Source organism: Hyperolius riggenbachi, chromosome 7 (genome assembly GCF_040937935.1).
Source record: "Hyperolius riggenbachi isolate aHypRig1 chromosome 7, aHypRig1.pri, whole genome shotgun sequence".
Classification (NCBI taxonomy): domain Eukaryota; kingdom Metazoa; phylum Chordata; class Amphibia; order Anura; family Hyperoliidae; genus Hyperolius; species Hyperolius riggenbachi.
The window spans coordinates 289,462,529-289,482,554 of NC_090652.1; the positions used below are offsets into that span (position 1 = coordinate 289,462,529).

Sequence of the window (20,026 nt, forward strand, 5' to 3'; positions counted from 1 at the left end):
GGGGGGATTTGGGGGGTAAAGACCCCTCGTTATGCCGCAGGGTAGCGGCGTTTTAGCAGGAGCAAACATGCCCCCGCTGAATATAAGCTTAAAAGCCATTTTTAATTTGGCTTCAGACTCTCTTTAGGGCTGGTTCAGACGGACGCTTGCGGACTGTTTACCGCAAGCGTTCGGACCGTCGCGGTAAACACTCCCATTCAAGTGAATGGGAGCGTTTACACCGAGCTTTTGCGCGCTTTTACCCGAACGCGGCGTTCGGGTCCCGATTTTCGCGAGCGTTCGGGCTGCCCCTGGAAGCAACATGTAGCTTCCAGGGAGCAGCCAACCGAGACGGCTAATGTTCCCCTACGGGAAAAAAAAAACGCGACCGCATCACGACGCGACCGAAGGCTACTGAAAGCCTGACCGCGCAGCCGCCGCAACGCCCCCAGACTCGACGCTACGCAGATGTCCGTCTGAACCAGCCCTTAAGCATGAAATCTCTCAGGAATCGGCTCTTCCCGCCGCTGCCCCCCTGTGTATAAAAGTACCCCCTGTGTGTGCATTTATACATTACCTGCCCTGTGTTGCAGTGCCCATCTCTCTTCTGTATTCAGGATAGGGAACACAGGACAGGTAATGTATAAATGCAGACGGGGGGGGGGGGGGGGGGGTTTATACACTAGGGGGCAGCACCAGAAGTTTTGTCGCTCGCCGTAACCGCCGCGCACCAATCGACCACAACGCGCTGACAAATTGCATCATGTACGATCAATGCATGCGACCAATCTCAGCCTGAAATTGGTCGCATCATCAATCCGTCATGCACTTGGCGGCACTGATTTTAATCTCATTCAATAATAATTATTGGATCAGATGATCGATTGGCCGCCAAGTTGAGAGATATATGGGCACCTTATCACTAAAGTAATAACGATAAAAAAAACTGGCTGTAGTTACATTTTAAATATTTGTTGGGCTGGGTAGTTTACTTGAATCCTGCTTTAACAAAGCCCAATTACTGTAAAAGATCGTATCTGCCAGTTACAGCAATTACACTGACTGTTGTGCAGGTGGACAGTAAGTTTGGCAATCTTCTGGGGATTATCCGTGGTAGTATAACAAGCCCTTATTATTCTTCCCTTCTTCCCTGGGCAGCGTTCTATTTCCTCAGTCAGATAAGATCACAATAATATCCTCTCTTTCAGCTCACTGTCTGTCCCATTAATCTTTTCTCACCCCTGACAATCTGCATAGCGTATTATGCAAATCTCCCTGCCTCGGGCCCGTGGCGGTACAACGTTTGCCGTTAGGCTAAACAGAAACAATAGATGGTTACAAAACATAGCGCAGAATTAGGTTAGACAACAAGCGTATGGGGAGAAAAACACTCATTTGTCATTTCTTTTTCCTATCACAGCGGAAGACACATCTTTTATCCCAGTGATTAATGTGAACGACGTTAAAGTGGACCTGTCCTCCACTACAGCCAGAATCAAAGCAGAATATATATTTCTAGCCTTGCAGTGCAGGGTCCCCCCACTATCTTAATAGTATGTTCTCCCCGTGTTAGTTTCCTCTGGACACTCTGGTTTGCTCCCAGATCTCAAAAACAGTTAACAGTTAAAAGTAAATTGTCCTTCTCGTAAAATTAGCCCTAGACTGTGATAGACATATGGCCATAGAGATTAGACTGTGAGCTCCTCTGAGGACAGTCAGTGACAGGACTATGTTCTCTGTAAAGTGCTGCAGAAGATGTCAGTGCTATATTAATACATAATAATAATAACAACAGCAATAATATTGTAGGACATTATACTAGGACTATGGTAGGGATTACAGGAAGCACTTCCTGGGTCGCGGCATAGCTTCTGATTGGAGGATTGACAAGCTCAGGTACCCTCTTTTCCTGAAAATAAGACCTACCCTGAAAATAAGCCCTAGCTGGAATTTTGAGCATGCTTGAAATATAAGCCCTACACCGAAAATAAGCCCTAGCGGAAGTTAAAGAGAAGGAAGAGGCAGCCAGTAAGTGGGGGAAAAGTGGTGCAGTGCCAATCGGGCACTGATCCTGTCATCCCAGCACACAGCAAGGTTATCTGCTGTGTGCAGGGAAGACAGGGCAGGTGCCTGATCAGTACAGAAGCATACTTTCAAATCCATGAACATCACAGTACAAAGGAACAGGAAATGTTCCACTGAGAGACACTTCCTATTAGAAATATAAGACATCCCCTGAAAATAAGCCCCAGCACATCTTTTAGAGCAAAAATTAATATAAGACACTGTCTTATTTTCGGGGAAAGACGGTAAATAGCAGACTAGCGACAGGCAGATTGTCGCTAGCCTGGTGGTATTTTTCAAGGGGAACAGCAGAGCCCGGGGTGGGGGGTCTGGGGCCGGTCCAGAATGACACAGAGGCATGTCATTGTGCACAGGACATGCCTCTGTGTCTCATTAAGATTTCATAAATCCCCCTTGGGTTCTCTTTAAGGAAGCCCCAGGTAAGTATAGAACCTGAGATGGCTTTCATCTCAGGTACACTTTAAGGTGGTCTGAAAGTCTGACATAACATTCAATGAAAATGTGTTTTCCTACTTTTTATTACTCATACAGTTATCATATTTACATTTGGGCACACCTAATATTGTTTGTTTACAAATTACAAGTTCCCGAAGTGTAGTTTTTACTGCCCTCTACTGCCATTGCATTTTATTATTTTTCTATCATAACTGCTTTTTATTATATATTAAAACCTTCTAATGAGCTATTCTGCACACTGTGCGAGCCTGAAGCAGAGACAGTTTCTCGGAGAGTGTTTGTTTACATTCCAGTGTTGATACATTTGTGTTTAACAAGTAAAAAATATACTGTTATCTACGGTTTGGATGCGGATTTGAAGCTGAATAGCAGGAGAAAGTGCTTTGTTTAACCATTTCAGTGATGTTCTGCTAGAATTTTTTTCTGGGATAGTAGCTTTCAAGCTGTGAGGAATCTTTTAGTGCTAAGTAGAAATTCTGTCTTTCAGACCACTTTAAAGGGAACCTTAACTGAACTTAAGTTTATTTAGTTTGTCACTTAGTTTCGTTTTTGACGACTCACCAGTCGGCCAGCCTCCATGCATATTATTGGACGCACTCCCTACTGCAATTAGCGCTGTTGCAGACGCGTGCGGAACGCGGCAACGCGTATTTTTGTACGCGTTGCGGTCCGCAACAGCACTAATTGCAGTGAGTCTTAAAAAATGAAAAAAGTGACAGCGGGGTACCAGAGGATTCCAGAGCGGCTCCGAGGGCACAGGACTGCTGCAGGGGGCTGGTAATAGCCCCAGGTAAGTGAAACTCTTTACCCCCCCCCCCCCCCCCCCCCCCATTCAGTTAAAGTTCCCTTTAAGGGGGAGGAGGGAAATAATCCAAGAAGGTTGGGTAGTTGTTTTGCTCCAGTGAGACTCTGTACAGATTTTGTTTATGTGGAGGTATAAGTGTGTGTATGTAGGTATACATGGTCTGGGGTCTATGCACGTATACGTCTGGGGTATATGTATGTATTTGCAGTATGTGGCATAACTATTTAGGGTCCATATACACTTTTTGTTCAGCTCATATCTTTTTTTTGGGGGGGGGGGGGGGGAGGGGAAGCAGGGAAAATAGTTTCTGGGTGAGGAGATTGTAGAAGAACAACTCATGATGGAAAAAATCCCAACATCAAGAGTGTGCTGATGAAACTGAGACTTTCTTGGTTGGGAAATAGAGTAAATAACCAGCTCAGGGTGACCCAAAACCACTAGGAAAGTATAGGGGACTAAGAGAGACTGAAAAGCCCTCCTACTAAAAACCAATGCTTAGTGTGATTTGCCTTCATAAAACAGAAGGAAACTGGCAATAATCCAGCTTTAAGTGAACATCTGTGGTTACCCACAATGCACCACTACTGAATATGCAAATTATCTCTTTATGCCCCTGAAGCCAGGCTTACATTCAGAACCGCTGGTGTCTAGCAAGCCTATAGCAAATACATTCTACAGAACCACATCAACCCCACATGCAGACAGCCTGTTTCTGACTTTTAGTCCTCATCAGTGCATGGCAGGCATTCATATGGCTCTATGGGATAGGGCTTGGACCAGTACAACACAGTAACCAAGCAGCTCGGGGTGACCCAAGTATACAAGGAAAGTACAGAGGACTAAAAGAGACCGAAAAGCCCTACTTCTAAAAAGCAATGCTTAGTGTGGTTTGCTTTCTTAAAGCAGAAGGTACTTGGTTGGGGAAAGCAATCTTTGGCAGCTGATGTTCTATTAACCTGTTGCCGACCGCCTCACGCCAATTGGTGTAAAGTCCTGGGGGTGGAGATTGCAGGGGATCGCATACGCCGATGCGCTTGCATCCCCGCTTGAGTGACAGAGCAGAGTCTCCCAGCGGCGATCGCCGCTAGGCGACTGTTAGACGGTGAAACTGCAGTCTATTTACATTGTACAGAGCTGCAATCTACGCCAGCGCTGTACTGGGGACAGCCGTGTCACTGGCTGAGGCCTATGACAGCCGAATACCGTGGGAAAAAATAAAATAGACAAATTAATACCCCCCCCCCCCCAAAAAAAAATATAAACAGGGCAGCAGTGATCAGAGCCCACCAACAGAAAGCTCTGTTGGTGGGCAGAAAAGGAGGGGGGGGGGAGTCACTTGTGTGCTGAGTTATACGGCCCTGTAGCGAGCCCTTAAGGCTACAATGGCCTGAATTGAAAAAAATCGCCTGGTCACTATGGGGGTGTAAGCATATGGTCCTTAACAGGTTACAAAAAAAAGAGAGAAAGAAAAAAAAAACTATTCTGTGAATCTCAGTGTTTTCGGCAACCAGACGGATAACCCGAAAGACTTTTGGTGGATTTTCGGGGCCTGTTGACTGACAGGTGAGCAAATTGGCAGGATGCGTAAAGGTCTAAAGGGAAAAGAATTATTTGCTGACACACAGTAGCTGTCCTGACCACAAAATCTCTCCGTTCATGCACATGTCAGGGAGATTAGCCCTTACTCACCATCCCAGAGATTTAGGGCTGGGAACTGGGCCTCTCTTATGACCTTACACCATCCACCGGTACCTCTCTTACTCGTCTTTCACTTATGAAGCTCAAACCCCAACAACACGATACCTTTCCATTATATCTGCTTGGCGTGCTTCCGCGCCATAACCGATCAAAGCGTTTGATGGTCCGTGAGTCACCGACATCTGAAAAACGATCTTGCGGGGAAGTCAATAAGGGAAATTTCACGGCTTTTGACGCCACGTAGAGACTGTCGGCGGGCCCCATATTGGGTGTCAAGATCACAGAGCTTTCTAGAGGTGTTACTGAAAAATTTAAAAAACTTTGCAGATTAAAAGCATTATTCATCCGGCCGCATAGATGTGATGATGTATAAGCACAGCGAATATAAACAAAGGGATTAGCAACAGAGCGGCTTCAAACATAAAATCATAAATGCCTTAAAACGCCTCAGATATTTTTGCCCCGAGTAAGAGTGATTAGTCACGCAAGATTATATAAAATTTCAATCTATTTCACTGATTAATATAGTGCTGACATATTCCATAAGAGTTCAGAAAGTCATTGACATCTGTCTCTCCCGCTATGGTGGTTATATGCTAATGTACCAGCCATGCCATTAGAAACATCCAAAAGTTCTGCAATTAATCCAAAAAGACCTGAAAGGTCTAAAGCCTTGTATACACGTGCAAGGGCTATTGCCTGACAGGGATGGGCTGGCAGTTTGGGGACCTCTTCTCTACAAATGAGCCAGTAGCCTAGGATTGGAGAGGAGGGATGATGTCGGCTTCCGGGGGTCACTGGGGCGCCGGATGTTGCTAAAGATCTATCATGGGGGCGGGGTCGAGTCCAGACTGGCCTCCTCACATGACTTGTGAGGAGCCCAGTCCAGACTGTCATCACATGACTTGTGGGGAGCCCGGTCCAGACTGTCCTCACATGACTTGTGGGGGGCCCAGGCTACACTGTCCTCACATAACTTGTGGGGGTACCCAGTCCAGACTGTCTTCACTTGACTTGTGGGGAGTCCAGTCCCGACTTTCCTAACATGGTTTGTGGGGGGCCCAGTCCAGACTATTGTCACTTGACTTGTGGGGGGCCCAGTCCAGACTATCGTCACATGACTTGTGGGGGGCCCAGTCCAAACTGCCCTCACATGGCGCGTGGGGAGCCAAGTCCAGACTTTCCTCACATGGCTTGTGGGGAGCCCAGTCCAGAATGAATTCACTTGATTTGTGGAGGGCTTAATCAGATTGTCATCACATAACTTATGGGAGACTCAGTCCAGACTGGCCTCACATGACTTGGGGAGGAGGCAGACTGTGAGGGACCAGTCCAGACTGGCCTCAAATGCCTTGGGGGAGAGCGGGGCCTCCAGACATTTCTCACAACTTGTGGGAAGAACCAGTGCAAGTGACTTGTATGTGTAGGGGGGGACAACTGGTTCCAGACTATCCTCCCATGACTTGTAGAGGGCCTGGGCCAGACAGGCCTCCTGTGACTTGTAGGTAGCCCTGTCCAGATTGGCATCACTGCCTGTGATCTACTTCAATTGGTAAAATCACTTTTTTTCGACTGCAATAACATTCCGTGTTTGAAGATGAGGTTTCAATGGATATTTTAAGTATTCAAGAAGAAGTGCATTAAAATGAATGAGTGAACTAGGCCTTTAGCAGTCATTTCCCCCCCTTGGTGACTTTGACCTCACTTGTGTCTATGCTGATGTTAGAAGCAGTGATCCTGGCTGTGACCCCTCCTGTCAGTATATGTAGTGATGCAGCTCCTGCAGTTACTGTAGCACCAGCTCAGGTTGTGCTGCCATATGCTGTGTGGTCACCACACAGCCCCGCTCTCCCGCTCACATCTGCACAGGCAGCTGCTCAGTCCCAGGAAGTCATCTAGGTTTCACGGACATCAATAAAGCCAGCAGATGATGAAAGTGGACAAGGCTGTTAAGCTGGCAGTGGAGATTCTATCATGCTGCTGCCAAGCAGAGAGGGCAGACTGACATTGTCCTTGTGACCTGCCCGAGAGCGGGAAAAGCTGGAGGAAGCAGAGATGAGCCTGGTGCACATGCTGCCTCTCACGCCTGCTTATATGTTCCCTAACAGAAAAACTGAAGTGCTCTATATCCACTATTACCAATACCTGTATATCCTGAAAGCGTTTACTACAAGCACTGTTGTTGTTTCTTATCCTGTCAAAGTTCTCTGCATCCAAACCAGTTGAAACTTTTAAAAACAGACCACAGCTTTGCCAGATCTACAGCTACGTCCGGCCTTCTTTTATGCTACGATACAATTTTCTGACAGATTTACTGTCAGAGCAACTTTCATAGCTCCAAACTGTCCCTCTTATGGAGCCCTGTCCCTCTTTCCTCCTCATTTGTCCCTCTTTCTATGTAAATATATATATTGCTCTACTAAAAAATGTGTTTGATTGACTCTAAACTTTATTCCCATCCTTTAAATTGATATATTACTAATTTTAAAATGTTAAAATGAAGGAAAATGAACCAGGTTAGAAAGGATCAGTATGGTTTGAAAAAAACAACAACATATTTTTCTTTTGAAATCGTTATGTGTGTCTAGGGTTGTGACTGGGGCGTGACCAGGGGTGTGGAAGGGGCGTGGCTTAAGTGTCCCTCTTTCTCATCTCAAAAAGTTGGGAGGTATGAACTATTCCAACAGGTCTGATCTGATTTCCAGAAGTGAACGGAAAATCGATGGGAAAATCGATCGGAAACCAGATTGCACCTGTTGGATATAGTCGATCTGACAGTAAATCTGTCATAGCATTGGGGCTGGTTGAGACGGATTTCTGAACCTGCCCACGGCAGACTGCAGTCTCATGCCAAATGCTTTTTTGCCTGCTTACAGAAAAGTATTTGGCTTTCCGCGGTTCTTCCTATTGTGGTGCGTTTTTTATCCCCGCAGGGGGAGGGGGGGGGGGGGGCACACACACATGGAAGTGTGGCAGTTAACGATTCTGGAATGTCTGGAATGTTGCTTCCAGAATGGGCTAGGTGCTGGTCAGACGACAGTGAAAATTGGGATCAAAAGCAGCGTTTGCGCAAATGACGGCAGACACCACTATGCGATCGTACTGACGGCTGTTCAGTCATCTGATTGTTATTTTCACAGTAAAAAGCGAAAAAACACAGAAAAACAATATCTTCACTGTGAAAACACAAAAAAAAATCGATATTTTTACCGCAAGAATTCACAAAAACCCCAGAAAATAACTAAACTTATTTTCAATGGCATTTTCACTGGAAAATCGAATTTAACATTATTTTCGGGAAAATTAATGCAAAAAAGAATATTGCCTTTTCGATCATCACTGTTCAGGAGAACGTACCTGTTTGAGCCTACAGTCCATTAGTGACCTATGCTGAGAACAGGAAGTAGATTGCTTTTTTTCGCGTTTTTTTCGATCTTGCGGATCTGTAAACCAGATGTAACTGGTCTAGAAGTAATCCCAAGTTGGATTATATAATGCTGTGCATCGATTAAAAACAATATTTTCTTTTGATCTGAATGATTTCATAAAAAATAAGATCGTTCGCTAAAAATTGCACCTTTATCTGGGTCACATCAGATCATAGTGAAACGGCAGTCCCCGCTATCAGTTTTAAGGAAAAAGACCTGTAGAGCCTATGCAGATCCTGTCTCAGCCCTTCACCTCCAGGCAGAAACCAAAGACTAGGGCAAGTCTTGTCTAAAGCCTGGTACACACATGTGATTTTGATTGGCCAATCACTGACCAATTTTACCACCCCCATGTACAGTAATATTACCTACGCAATCTGTTCATAGTATTTAAAATCTGTTAGCTCTTATACTACACAGAGGTGGTAAAACTGGGCAATCAAAACTGAAGGTGTATACCAGGCTTAAAGGACCAGTATTGTGAAAGAATGTAAAATACATGTAGGCGCATAGAAATACGTTCATTTCTTCCAGAGTAAAATGAGTCATAAATTACTTTTCTCCTATGTTGCTGTCACTAAGGGCTGGTGCACACCAAAAACCGCAAGCAGATCCGCAAAATGCTAGCAGATTTTTAAACGCTTTTTTTTATGAGGCGTTTTGCTAGCGTTTTGCGGATTGCTGCTGCGGTTTTCAGTATAGTAGATTTCATATATTGTTACAGTAAAGCTGTTACTGAACAGCTTCTGTAACAAAAACGCCTGCAAAACCGCTCTGAACAGGCGTTTTTCAGAGCGGTTTGCGTTTTTCCTATACTTAACATTGAGGCAGAAACGCATCCGCAATCCAAAAAAATGCCTCACCCAGGCATTTTTCGTTTCTGCAAAACGCCTGCCGCTCTGGTGTGCACCACCCCATTGAGATACATTGACCAAGCAGATCCGCAGCCGCAAGCGGATCTGAAAACGCCCAAAAAGCCGCTCGGTGTGCACCAGCCCTTACAGTGGGTAGTAGAAATCTGACAGAACAAACAGGGTTTGGACTAGCCCATCTCCTCATGGGGGGGGGGGGTGTTCTCTGGGTTTTCTTTATTTTCAAAAGCACTTAGTGAATGGCAGTTGCTCTGTCCAACTGCCAAAAAAAAGTGTGCAGCGAGCAGGGAAGCTGGTCAGCATCTCTATATAAATCCTTTTCAAGGAGTATCTTCATAAAGAATAAAAGCCTTGCTGAGAATCCCCTATGGAGAGATAGACTAGCCCAAAACCTGCCGGTTCTGTCAGATTTCTACCACCTACTGTAAGTGACAGCAACATAGGAGAAAAGTAATTTATGGCTCATTTTACTCTGGAAGAAACGTTCTTCTTATTTGTACCTGTTTACATGTATTTTAAATGTTACAATTTTTCACAATAGTGGTCCTTTAACACAACACAGCACTTGGTCATTATACTTCCTGAGCTATTCACATAAGCCTGGAGTGGGCTTTGAAAGACACGGCCGTTCCTGGTGAATCCACGTTTCCCTTGCATGTAATCAGTTCTTGCTTTTACCGTTTTGTGTGTCTCGGAGCCGGAGCACAATGGCCTGACACAGGTTGTTCTTGTTCCACATCCTGGAGAGCCCTCAGTCCTCCTGCTCCCCTATTGTGTGGCCGTCAGGAGGTGGGGAAGCCTGTCCCACCGTAACCAACAGGATTGCAGAATGGGGCCATTAAGCTGACCGCCAGGAGACCGAATACGATACAGCCCTATCGGTTTTCTATGCAAGGCCTCTCAATGGATCCACTCCACCAGCTGCTCTAGCAACGACTGAAAAGCCTCTTAGAAATACTGTACACGGGCCACAGGTTCTCTTCCTCCTGTCATGGTCAAGAGTGACTTCAAACAACCTACACTACATTACTGTCATGCGGGGTGGGGGGGCAATGTACCCCTTTCTCCAGCCTCACATTTTTGTGATTTGTAGCATTAAGGATCTACTCCTTGCATACCTCCCAACTTTTTGAAATAAGAAAGAGGGACACTTAAGCCACGCCCCCATCACACCCCTAATCACCACAAAGATTTCATAAGAAAATATGTTTTGTAATTCAAACCGCACTGGTCCTCTCTTTCCTGGTTCACTTTCCTTCATATTAACATTTGTAAATAAGAAATATAGCAATTTAAAGGATGTGATAAGGTTTAGAGACAATTATATACATTTTTTTTTATTAAAAACAAAAACAAACAAAAAATTACAAAACATATATTTACATAGAACTGTACATCAGTCCTGAAAGAGGGACAAATGAGGAAGAAAGAGGGACTGCCCAGGAAAGAGGAACAGTTGGGAGCTGTGTCTTTGACCTATGATGTGTAATGGTGGCATATAAAAGAATGCAGTAAATTATTCAGGATGATCACATTTAGGATTAAGGCCTCTTGCACACTGCAAGTGATTCCGATTCAGATTCCGCTTTTTAATCAGTTTTTACATCCGATTCAGATTCCGATTTGCAGTTTGCTCCCTGCACACTGCAAATCAGAATCTGAATCGGATGTAAAAACTGATTAAAAAGCGGAATCTGAATCGGAATCACTTGCAGTGTGCAAGAGGCCTAAAGCAGCTCCTCCTCAGGAGTACAGGTGCACCTGCACAGTTGGCTGGGGCTACTCGTGCATAAGCAGCTTTGTGCTACTCCACAGGTGTGGCTGTGCTCGTGCATGAAGAATAGCGCAGCCCGGATCCCAGTGAGGAGGACAAGGGGACCCTCTACAGCAGGTGTAGGGAACCTATGGCTCGGGAGCCAGATGTGGCTCTTTTGATGGCTTCATCTGGCTCACAGACAAATCAGTAGGGGTTGATACACTAAGCTACACTGCTCAAGAAGCGCAAATAAAATTTTCAAAGTAGGCACGCTATTGCTGTGGCATGCACTACTAACTTACTTGTGCTCCCCCCAAAACGAACAGCTGCTCCAATTGTCCCACTTAGGACCCTGTCAGGTCCAGTGACTTTGTAGAAGGAGATCCTGGCACTTTGATTGGCCCAATAGGCTGCCTGGCTATTGGGCCAAAGTGTGGGGATCTCGTCCTACAAAGTGAATCAACCCCCAAGTCAGCTAGCTAATTGTACAAGCTGTTAGTCTGTATTTCTCCTGTTTGGCTCTCGGGGGAAATTGCTGATGTTGCTGAAACCCAAGAGAAGCTGAAGACGTGTCTAACACTTCCGCTGCCTGGCGGATCAACTGTATACACATCACCATGGCAACAGGGACGTGAGCCCTCTGCTGCACTTTGAAACATAATGTATGGCTCTCAGTTTGAAACATATTGTATGGCTCTCAGGGAAATACATTTTAAAATATGTGGCATTTATGGCTCTCTCAACCACAAATGTTCCTGACCCCTGCTCTTCACGATCCAGAGGCTTCCCTCTTCTTTGGTAAGTATGTGTTTTCTTATCCGAGGTCCACCTCAGGTACATTTTAGGTGGGTTGCACACCTGGCCATTGTGTTGCAATGCTTCGCCCTCATTACCTCGCACCAAAACGTCATTCATATGACCCTGTGGCAGAGTGCGCCGACAGGATCATATACATAGCATCACCCCCCTCATGCTCCTTGCACACCCCTCAGCACTCCCTTTGCCGCCCCTTGCCCAGTGATGTACTTCCTGCTGGACAGGAAGTACGTCAGTGGGATTCCCGGGTTTCCCTGACGTATTCATGTCGTTTTGCGCATCCATGCCACACCACTGCCGCCAATGTGTTTACATTTTCTTGGTCGACCACTGACTTTATTTCAGTCCGACGGTAACGTGCTATTGACTTTGCTGCGGCTCTGTGGACTATCGGGTACTTCTGGCGTAACAAGAGTGCTAGGCCTCATTGCCCTGCATTGTTGTTGCATTACCCTGAGGTAAAACAGAGTAATGCAACACACATTTGTAAAGCAAGTGTAAAAGAGGCTATCCGAGATGAACAGCTAACTATAACAAGTAACTTGTCTATATATCTTATCTAAAGTTTAGATAGTTTACACAGCAAATCTAGCTGCAAACAGCTTTAATAGAATATGATTGAATATTTCTGTGATACAATGACAGAAGCCATGTTGTTTGTAAACATTACACAGAAGCAAGCTTATCTGCATCTTGAGCAAAAAACCTAATCCCCCTCCTCCCCTCTGCCTCTGAAATCTTTGGCTAGTAATACCTCCCCCTCCTCCTGCCAAGACTGAGCTCCCATGAGCCCTTGCTACTGTCTGAAAGTGCCTTGGCTCTCTGAAAACCTGTGGGCGTGGCTTCTTTAGTTTATAGGGAATTAGATAGAGTATTAAAACAAAAACAAAAAAGTATTTGGCTTGAGGAATACCCTATAAACAATAGGTAAGGAACACAATTATGCAATGAGTAAAAGTTAATCTCGGATCCACTTTAATGAAATTTGTTCTATTTGACATTTTTTTTTTTTAGAATCCTGGATGGGAAAGCAGAGCTGAGATTTACAAGCTTTCGCCTGAGGTTTCGGTGTAGAGAGCCCCCTCCACAACCTCCATAGCTGAGGAGAGAGGAGGGCCTCCTGTCTGAAGCCTCCTGACAAACACCACACCTTTGATGTTATTGTTGTTTTGAAGAGCTGCTGGAGTTTGTGTTGCTGGATTTGGAGGGAAGCAGAAGCTGGACACAAAACAAGCACTTGGCAAAGGGCTGAGCTCCAATTTAACACGGCTTGAACCATCAACACACAAATGTAAATGGCGCCCCCAAACTAACCTGTGAACAAACGGAGTAAACGCTTGGGACGAGCTCCACAGATTCTCACAGCGCAGTGCTCAGCTGCTGGAGGAATTGGAGGGAAAACGCCTCACAACAAAAGGCAATAAAGATCTGTATGAGCTTTTGAATACTCCACTGCTACTACTGAGCTCTAAAGGTTGTGCTATCTGTCAAACAAAGACAGAGAATTATCATCAAATCTTTAAAGCAAAAAATACACAGAAAATACAACCGATTGCTTCATCATTGTCACTTCATTCAGGCCGTTTGTATACATGAGGAAAGCGTTGCTTTGCGATGGACTACAAACGAGAATCATTGTAGCAGAGTGCACCGACCGGGTCATACGCTTAGAGCTGCCCCGACACCCCCCCCCCCCCGCCCAGCACGCCACTCGATTGCCCCCTGCATGCTCTTCGCCCTGTGATGTACTCCCTGCTGGACAGGAAATATGTCACTGGGATTGCCGGCTTCCCTGTCGTTCCACGCATGCGCACCGCATCCATGTCGGCAACTAATTTTTAATGTCTGCGTTGACTTGCGTTGCCTTCAATGCATTCCGCCACTAAATTGTAGCAGAAGTTGCATGGAAACGTGCTGTTGACTTTGTGGTAGGTCGGGGGGAAGCAGAAGCTTTCGGCACGACGCAGTGCAGTTAGTATACTGGGCTCCATACACTTTCCATGCATGCAGAAAGGGTAACACGACGCAAACAAAGGATGTTTTTTTGGCAGGGCTTTTTTCTGTGTGATCCGGGCACCAGGCTGTGCCCGATTTTTAGCATTTTTTGTTGGGGGGACAGAGGGGGATGTTCTGCGTGGACCGGGCCCCTAATATTTAACGTATTTTTTAGGACTTTTCTTTCTGTGGGGGGAAAGGAGGGTGGTGGTTATGGGTTGGGCATTAGAAAGGGGGTTTGTGCAAGGCGAAGGGGGGGTGGGGGTAGGTTAAGCATCAGAAAGGGGTTTGGGCGGCGGGGAAGTGGGGGGGGGGGAGGTTATGGGTTTGGCATCAGGAAGGGGGTTTGTGCAGGGCAAAGAGGGGGTGGGGGTGGGTTAAGCATCAGAAAGGGGTTTGGGCGGTGGGGGGGGGGGGGGGGGGGGTTGGGTTAAGGGTTTGGCATCAGGAAGGGGGTTTGTGCGGTAGGGGTGGACAATTAAGGGTTACATGTCAGGATGAAGGGTTCTGTGTGAGAGCATGGTTAGGTTTAGCTATAGTATAATATTGGTAAGATTTAACCACTTGAGGACCACGGTGTTAAACCCCCCAAGTGACCAGGCCATTTTTCCCTAATTGGGCCACTGCAGCTTTAAGGGCTCACTGCAGGGCCGCACATGTCAGCACACAAGTGATTTCACGCCCCCTTTTTCTCCCCACCAACAGAGCTCTCTGTTGGTGGGGTCTGATTGCTCCCCAGCTGTTTGTTTCTTTTTTATAAATATTTATTTGGTTTTTTTTTTTAAATAAATTTCACTATATTTTTATTTATGTTATATCCCTCCCTCCCTCACCAGCCAGCCGATCAGCGTGATCGACTGTCATAGGTTTCAACTCACTTTTCTGCCTGCCTGCCAGGGGGGACAGCTGTGTGGCACCGCTGTTGTAGATCGCAGCGCTGTACAATGTTAATAGATGGCGGTTTCGCCGTCTAACAGTCTCTAAGTGGCGATCGCTGCTGGGAGACTGAAGGAGGAGCGGAGCTCCATCATTCATGCGGAGATGCGCGCGCTCCCCTGCAATCCCCGCCCGCCCGCAGCCATTCACGCCAATCGCCGTGGAGCGGTCGGCTAGGGGTTAAATATCTGTTAATGTTCCGATATTCTTCTATTGGCAGTTCCCTATGTCCGATTTTCCCTGGCGCCCATATTTCATGTACACGGCAAGAGGCTTCATATTTCAGAATACCGCCACTTTTGGGGCCAATGTGACCCCATTCCCCCATAAGTGATGAGCAGTGACTTCACAGAGAAGGAAAATGTTTCCATCACACCATCATCTCCTAAAAACAACTTCAAAGTAGTGCTGGAGTCCTGTAGAATGAATGATGGCTGTGGGGTCACAGCATGTGTTCTATAAAATACAGTGCATGTGCAGTGAATCATGTCTTCCCCTCCAGTAGCTGCTGTCTCAGTAATCCATTGGAATCTGCAGGCTTCCACAATGGCCCTGAGAAGCTGAGTCCATTGATAATCGGCACCCTCGCACACCTCTCCCAGCTTTCCCCATCTGCTGCTGGAATGTTAATGACTTTTTCAGATGGGTGCAAGCCTGATGGTAAAATCTTCTGATAATCGGAGGGGCTTTGGGATGAGGAGGGTTCTGTTACGTGAATGTCACACTAGGCTTTGATGGAGGATTCCGCTTCTTATAAATGGTGATATTTGTCAAACCTTTACAGGCCCACGGAGTGGTAACCGCAGGCTGATAAGTCCCCAGGGGCCTCTGTAATGTATAGGATGGCGCCCCCTGTAATATGGCAGGTGTGCTGGTGCCTGCACTACCATACTGCATGGCTATAGGCGGGAAAATAATATAGATTGTAATTGTTTACAGTGTGCTAAGAAGTCAGAACTTTCTTTGGGTTTTATTGCTGTCTGGTATACTGGCCACACGCAGTGCAGGCAGTACACGCAAGATGAGTGCCCATGCTTCCACGTCATCTGGGGCGTACTGCGCCTGCACATAACTACTGCACAGGCGCAATATGCACCAGATGAGGTGGACGTGCGAGCATGAGTGCCCATGCAGGCGCAGAAGAGCCAACCCCACCGGTAGGTTGCCATCTCCGTGGGCGGTCAACAGGGACACCGAGGACCACCAGAGCTGCGGCTAGGGACTGAGACGGGGGGCTGGAAGAAGCCCCAGGTGAGTAAAAAATAGATTTTTAACTTTGCCTCGGAACTTTGCCTTTAAATATTGTACTCAGTTTGGTTCTGGAAAACCAGTTTGGTTTAATGGAAAATCATCAAACTGTCATCATATCAAATTGCACAGAAGTGTGGCGATTTCTTCAGAAGCAATTGAAATGTTTCTATGCTTTCTGAGAACAGTCAGCATGTATATTAACCACTTCATGTTCCGGAGTTCTTAAATCCCTTAAATTGTATCTGAAATAGCAAGGAAAAAAATCATACATTCCTGGGACTTCCTCCAGCCACCTCTGGCCTGATCGCTCCCTGGGTGCCGCCTTCCAGCTCCTGGATCTTCTGTAAGGGCTCCTGGTATCTTCGGCCAGTCAGCGCATGCGCAGTGTGGCTGCTCCCGCGGCCAGGAGAGTTCTGCTACTTCAGTACTACTGCGCAAGCGCAAAGAGCTCCCGGTGACGGGAGCATGGTAGGGTGGGCGCACGCTTAGTAAGCCTCGACTGCAGAAGATACAGGGAGCCCTTACGGAAGATCCATAAGGCAGAGGACAATGCAGAGGGAGCGATCAGGCCGGAGGGGGCTGGAGGAAGCCCCAGGAATCCATGATGTTTTTCTTTCTTATCTCATGTTCCCTTTAAAGGATACCAGAGCCAAAATCAATAAGAAATGGGGGAAGCAGGTATGTATTGTGAGCTGTCCTGATGCTCACCGCTCCCCCAGTTCTCCATTCTGCCCCTCCGCTGCCTCTAAATGCCCTCCCGGAACCCTCTTACGGTCACCTGGGTCGGGCATCACTGCGCCTGCACTGGCCCGGCTGCGCGCGTCTTACAGTGCGCGACCACGGCCGGGAGCGCTCTACGCATAACGTCATTTTTTTTTTTCAGCTTTACTCTTCTTTTAATTACCTTGCTTCTCTCCAAATGCCATCGGAAAGGACGATCAGCAATGCAAGAATGGATCAGTCTGATCTGAAAAATAAAAATACATATTTCGCTCATGAATGAGTCACGTGCGGAGAAGTCACGGAGGTGTGATCATGACGTGCCGTTTGCCAAAATACGTTAGCGGTTTCTCATCTTTGAAAGTTGGGAATTACGCAAGCATACAGTTATTAGTAATACACCCTAAGGGCCTTTTCACACTCTGTATGTGTTGCATTCTTCTTTCATACGCATGTGTTTTCACAAAATGCATATGCATGTGATTTTCCATCGAGTCTCATGGAATTTCTTTGTCTTCAGACCAGGAGTCCAAGCTGATCACCAGCTGTACTCTCGGCCTGAAGATGGACACGTCCGAAACAGCAGCCTGTTGCCACTTGGAGAGGAACCTCTGTGTTATAATTCATTATTGTGATGATCATTTACATTTATACGTGCTGTAAACGCATGGAGGTGAACTATTATTCATGTCACCGTAGACTTGATTCCACTTGCCACATTTAGTGTCTTTTTACACATGAAAATTTTAAAGGGGAACTGAAGTAAGAGGTATACGGAGGCTGCCATATTTATTTCCTTTTAATCAATACCAGTTGCCTGGCAGCCCTGCTGGTCTATTTCTCAGCAGTAGTATCTGAATAACACCAGAAACAAGCATGCAGCTAGTCTTGTCGGATCTGACTTTAAAGAGACTCCGTAACAAAAATTGCATCCTGTTTTTTATCATCCTACAAGTTCCAAAAGCTATTCTAATGTGTTCTGGCTTACTGCAGCACTTTCTACTATCACTGTCTCTGTAATAAATCAATGTATCTTTCCCCTGTCAGACTTGTCTGCCTGTGTCTGGAAGGCTGCCAAGTTCTTCAGTGTTGTGGTTCTGCTATGAACTCCCCCTTCCAGGCCCCTCTATGCACACTGCCTGTGTATAATTTAGATTAGGGCAACTTCTCTCTTCTCTCTTATCTTTTACAAGCTGGATAAATCATCCTCTGAGCTGGCTGGGCTTTCACATACTGAGGAAATTCAGACAAGGGCAAAGCTGTTTGCAGGAAGAAAAGAGCAGCCTGAAACTTCAGTGCATGAGAGATGCAGGGGAAAGAAACACACAAATGATCTCTTGAGATTCAAAAGGAATGGTGTATATAGCCTGCTTGTGTATGGATGTATTTTCTATGTGTGGACATACTGTACATCAACCTACTTCCTGTTTTGGTGGCCATTTTGTTTGTTTATAAACAAACTTTTTAAAACTGTTTTTAACCACTTTTAATGCGGCGAGGAGCGGCGAAATTGTGACAGAGGGTAATAGGAGATGTCCCCTAACGCACTGGTATGTTTACTTTTGTGCGATTTTAACAATACAGATTCTCTTTAAAGTCTGAAACACCTGATCTGCTGCATGCTTGTTCAGGGGCTATGGCTAATAGTATTAGAGGCAGAGGATCAGCAGGGCTGTCAGGCAATTGGTATTGCTTAAAAGGAAATAAACATGGCAGCCTCCATATACCTCTCTCTTCAGTTCCCCTTTAAATACCCTGACCAGATGTCCTGCTTTACCTGGGACACACCCTGGATTCGGGGTCGCCTGTCCCGGGTTGCAATTTGTCCCGGGAAACGTCCCGTGTTAGCCACAGGACATCCCGGCCGCAGGACTCTGTGTGGTCAGCATGCCCCACCTGCGATCTGCCCCCTCTGGCAATTTGCCCCCTAAGCCAATGCCGCATACACAGCTGCAGCACCATTCCCAGCAGGCTGCCTGCCTATGTGCGGAGATGTCAGAGACGTCATCGTCACACGCGGCACCCAATCCAGCCAGGAGAAGGAATGGAGAAGAGGTAGAGCGAAGGGTGCCACCCTCCAGCACCCTGATTCACCCTCCCACCCCACCCTCCAGCACCCTGATTCACCCTCCCACCCCACCCTCCAGCACATCTGATTCACCCTCCCATCCCACCCTCCAGCACCCTGATTCACCCTCCCATCCCACCCTCCAGCACCCTGATTCAACCTCCCATCCCATCCTCCAGCACCCTGATTCACCTTCCCACCCCACCCTTCAGCTCCCTGATTCACCTTCCCACCCCACTCTTCAGCTCCCTGATTCATCGTCACACCAAGCAGCACCGATTCACCCTCCCACCCCACCCTTCAGCACCCTGATTCACCCTCCCACCCCACCCTTCAGCACCCTGATTCATCGTCACACCCAGCAGCACCGATTCACCCTCCCACCCCACCCTTCAGCACCCTAATTCACTCTCCCACCCAGCAGCACCCAGAGTCACCCACCCATCAGCACCCAGTCACCCTCCCACCCAGCAGCACCCAGAGCCACCCTCCCACCCAGCAGTGCCCAGAATCACCAACCCATCAGCAGCACCCTGATTCACCCTCCCACCCACCAGCACCTAGAGTCACTCTCCCACCCATCAGCACCCCAAGTCACCCTCCCTCCCATCAGCACCCCAAGTCACCCTCCCACCCAGCAGCACCCCAAGTCACTCTCCCACCCAGCAGCACCCCAAGTCACCCTCCCACCCAGCAGCACCCCGAGTCACCCTCCGACCCAGTAGCACCCCGAGTCACCCTCCCACCCAGTAGCACCCGAGTCACCCTCCCACCCAGTAGCACCCCGAGTCACCCTCCCATCCATCAACACCCACACCCATCAGCATCCAGAGTCACCCTAAGCAGCATCCAGAGCCACCCACCCATAAGCATGCAAAGTCACCCTCCCACCCATCAGGTCCCCAAGTCACCTTCCCACCAGATCCTCCAGAGGCTTACCACATCCTGCTCGAGACCAATGAGCCAGTGCTAGGACCGTGTCTGTAAGTTTGCGGCCGCACTCCCGTCCATGAACAAGCCTATCAACACTACACAGGAAAAAGCTGAGCCCGATCAGCTCTTTGCTACTGCACAGGTGCTTGTTCACAGACAGGAGGTCGGCCATGTGCACCACTTGACAATGCCCTTGTCCATTGGGTTCCAGGGGACCCAGCAATGAAT

General features: G+C 47.1%; 1 protein-coding gene and 1 long non-coding RNA gene across 7 annotated transcripts in view; one reads left to right on the plus strand and one right to left on the minus strand.

The window, feature by feature from the left end:
• LOC137525097 (histamine N-methyltransferase A-like) overlaps positions 1-20,026 on the minus strand; it is a 345,938-nt gene that overhangs the window by 318,764 nt on the left and 7,148 nt on the right. For 3 of the 6 annotated variants that reach the window (XM_068245905.1, XM_068245907.1, XM_068245904.1), the window contains exon 2: positions 16,982-17,044. The gene's annotated coding sequence lies outside the window, so the exon portion shown is untranslated. Of the gene's footprint in view, positions 1-5,128; positions 5,326-16,346; positions 16,369-16,981; positions 17,083-20,026 lie in introns of those variants that run through there. The other 3 variants (XM_068245909.1, XM_068245906.1, XM_068245915.1) reach the window with 3 other exon arrangements.
• Positions 9,602-13,447, plus strand: LOC137525099 (uncharacterized). The gene is made up of 2 exons (XR_011022861.1): positions 9,602-9,747; positions 12,910-13,447. It is a non-coding gene; the product is annotated as an uncharacterized lncRNA (long non-coding RNA).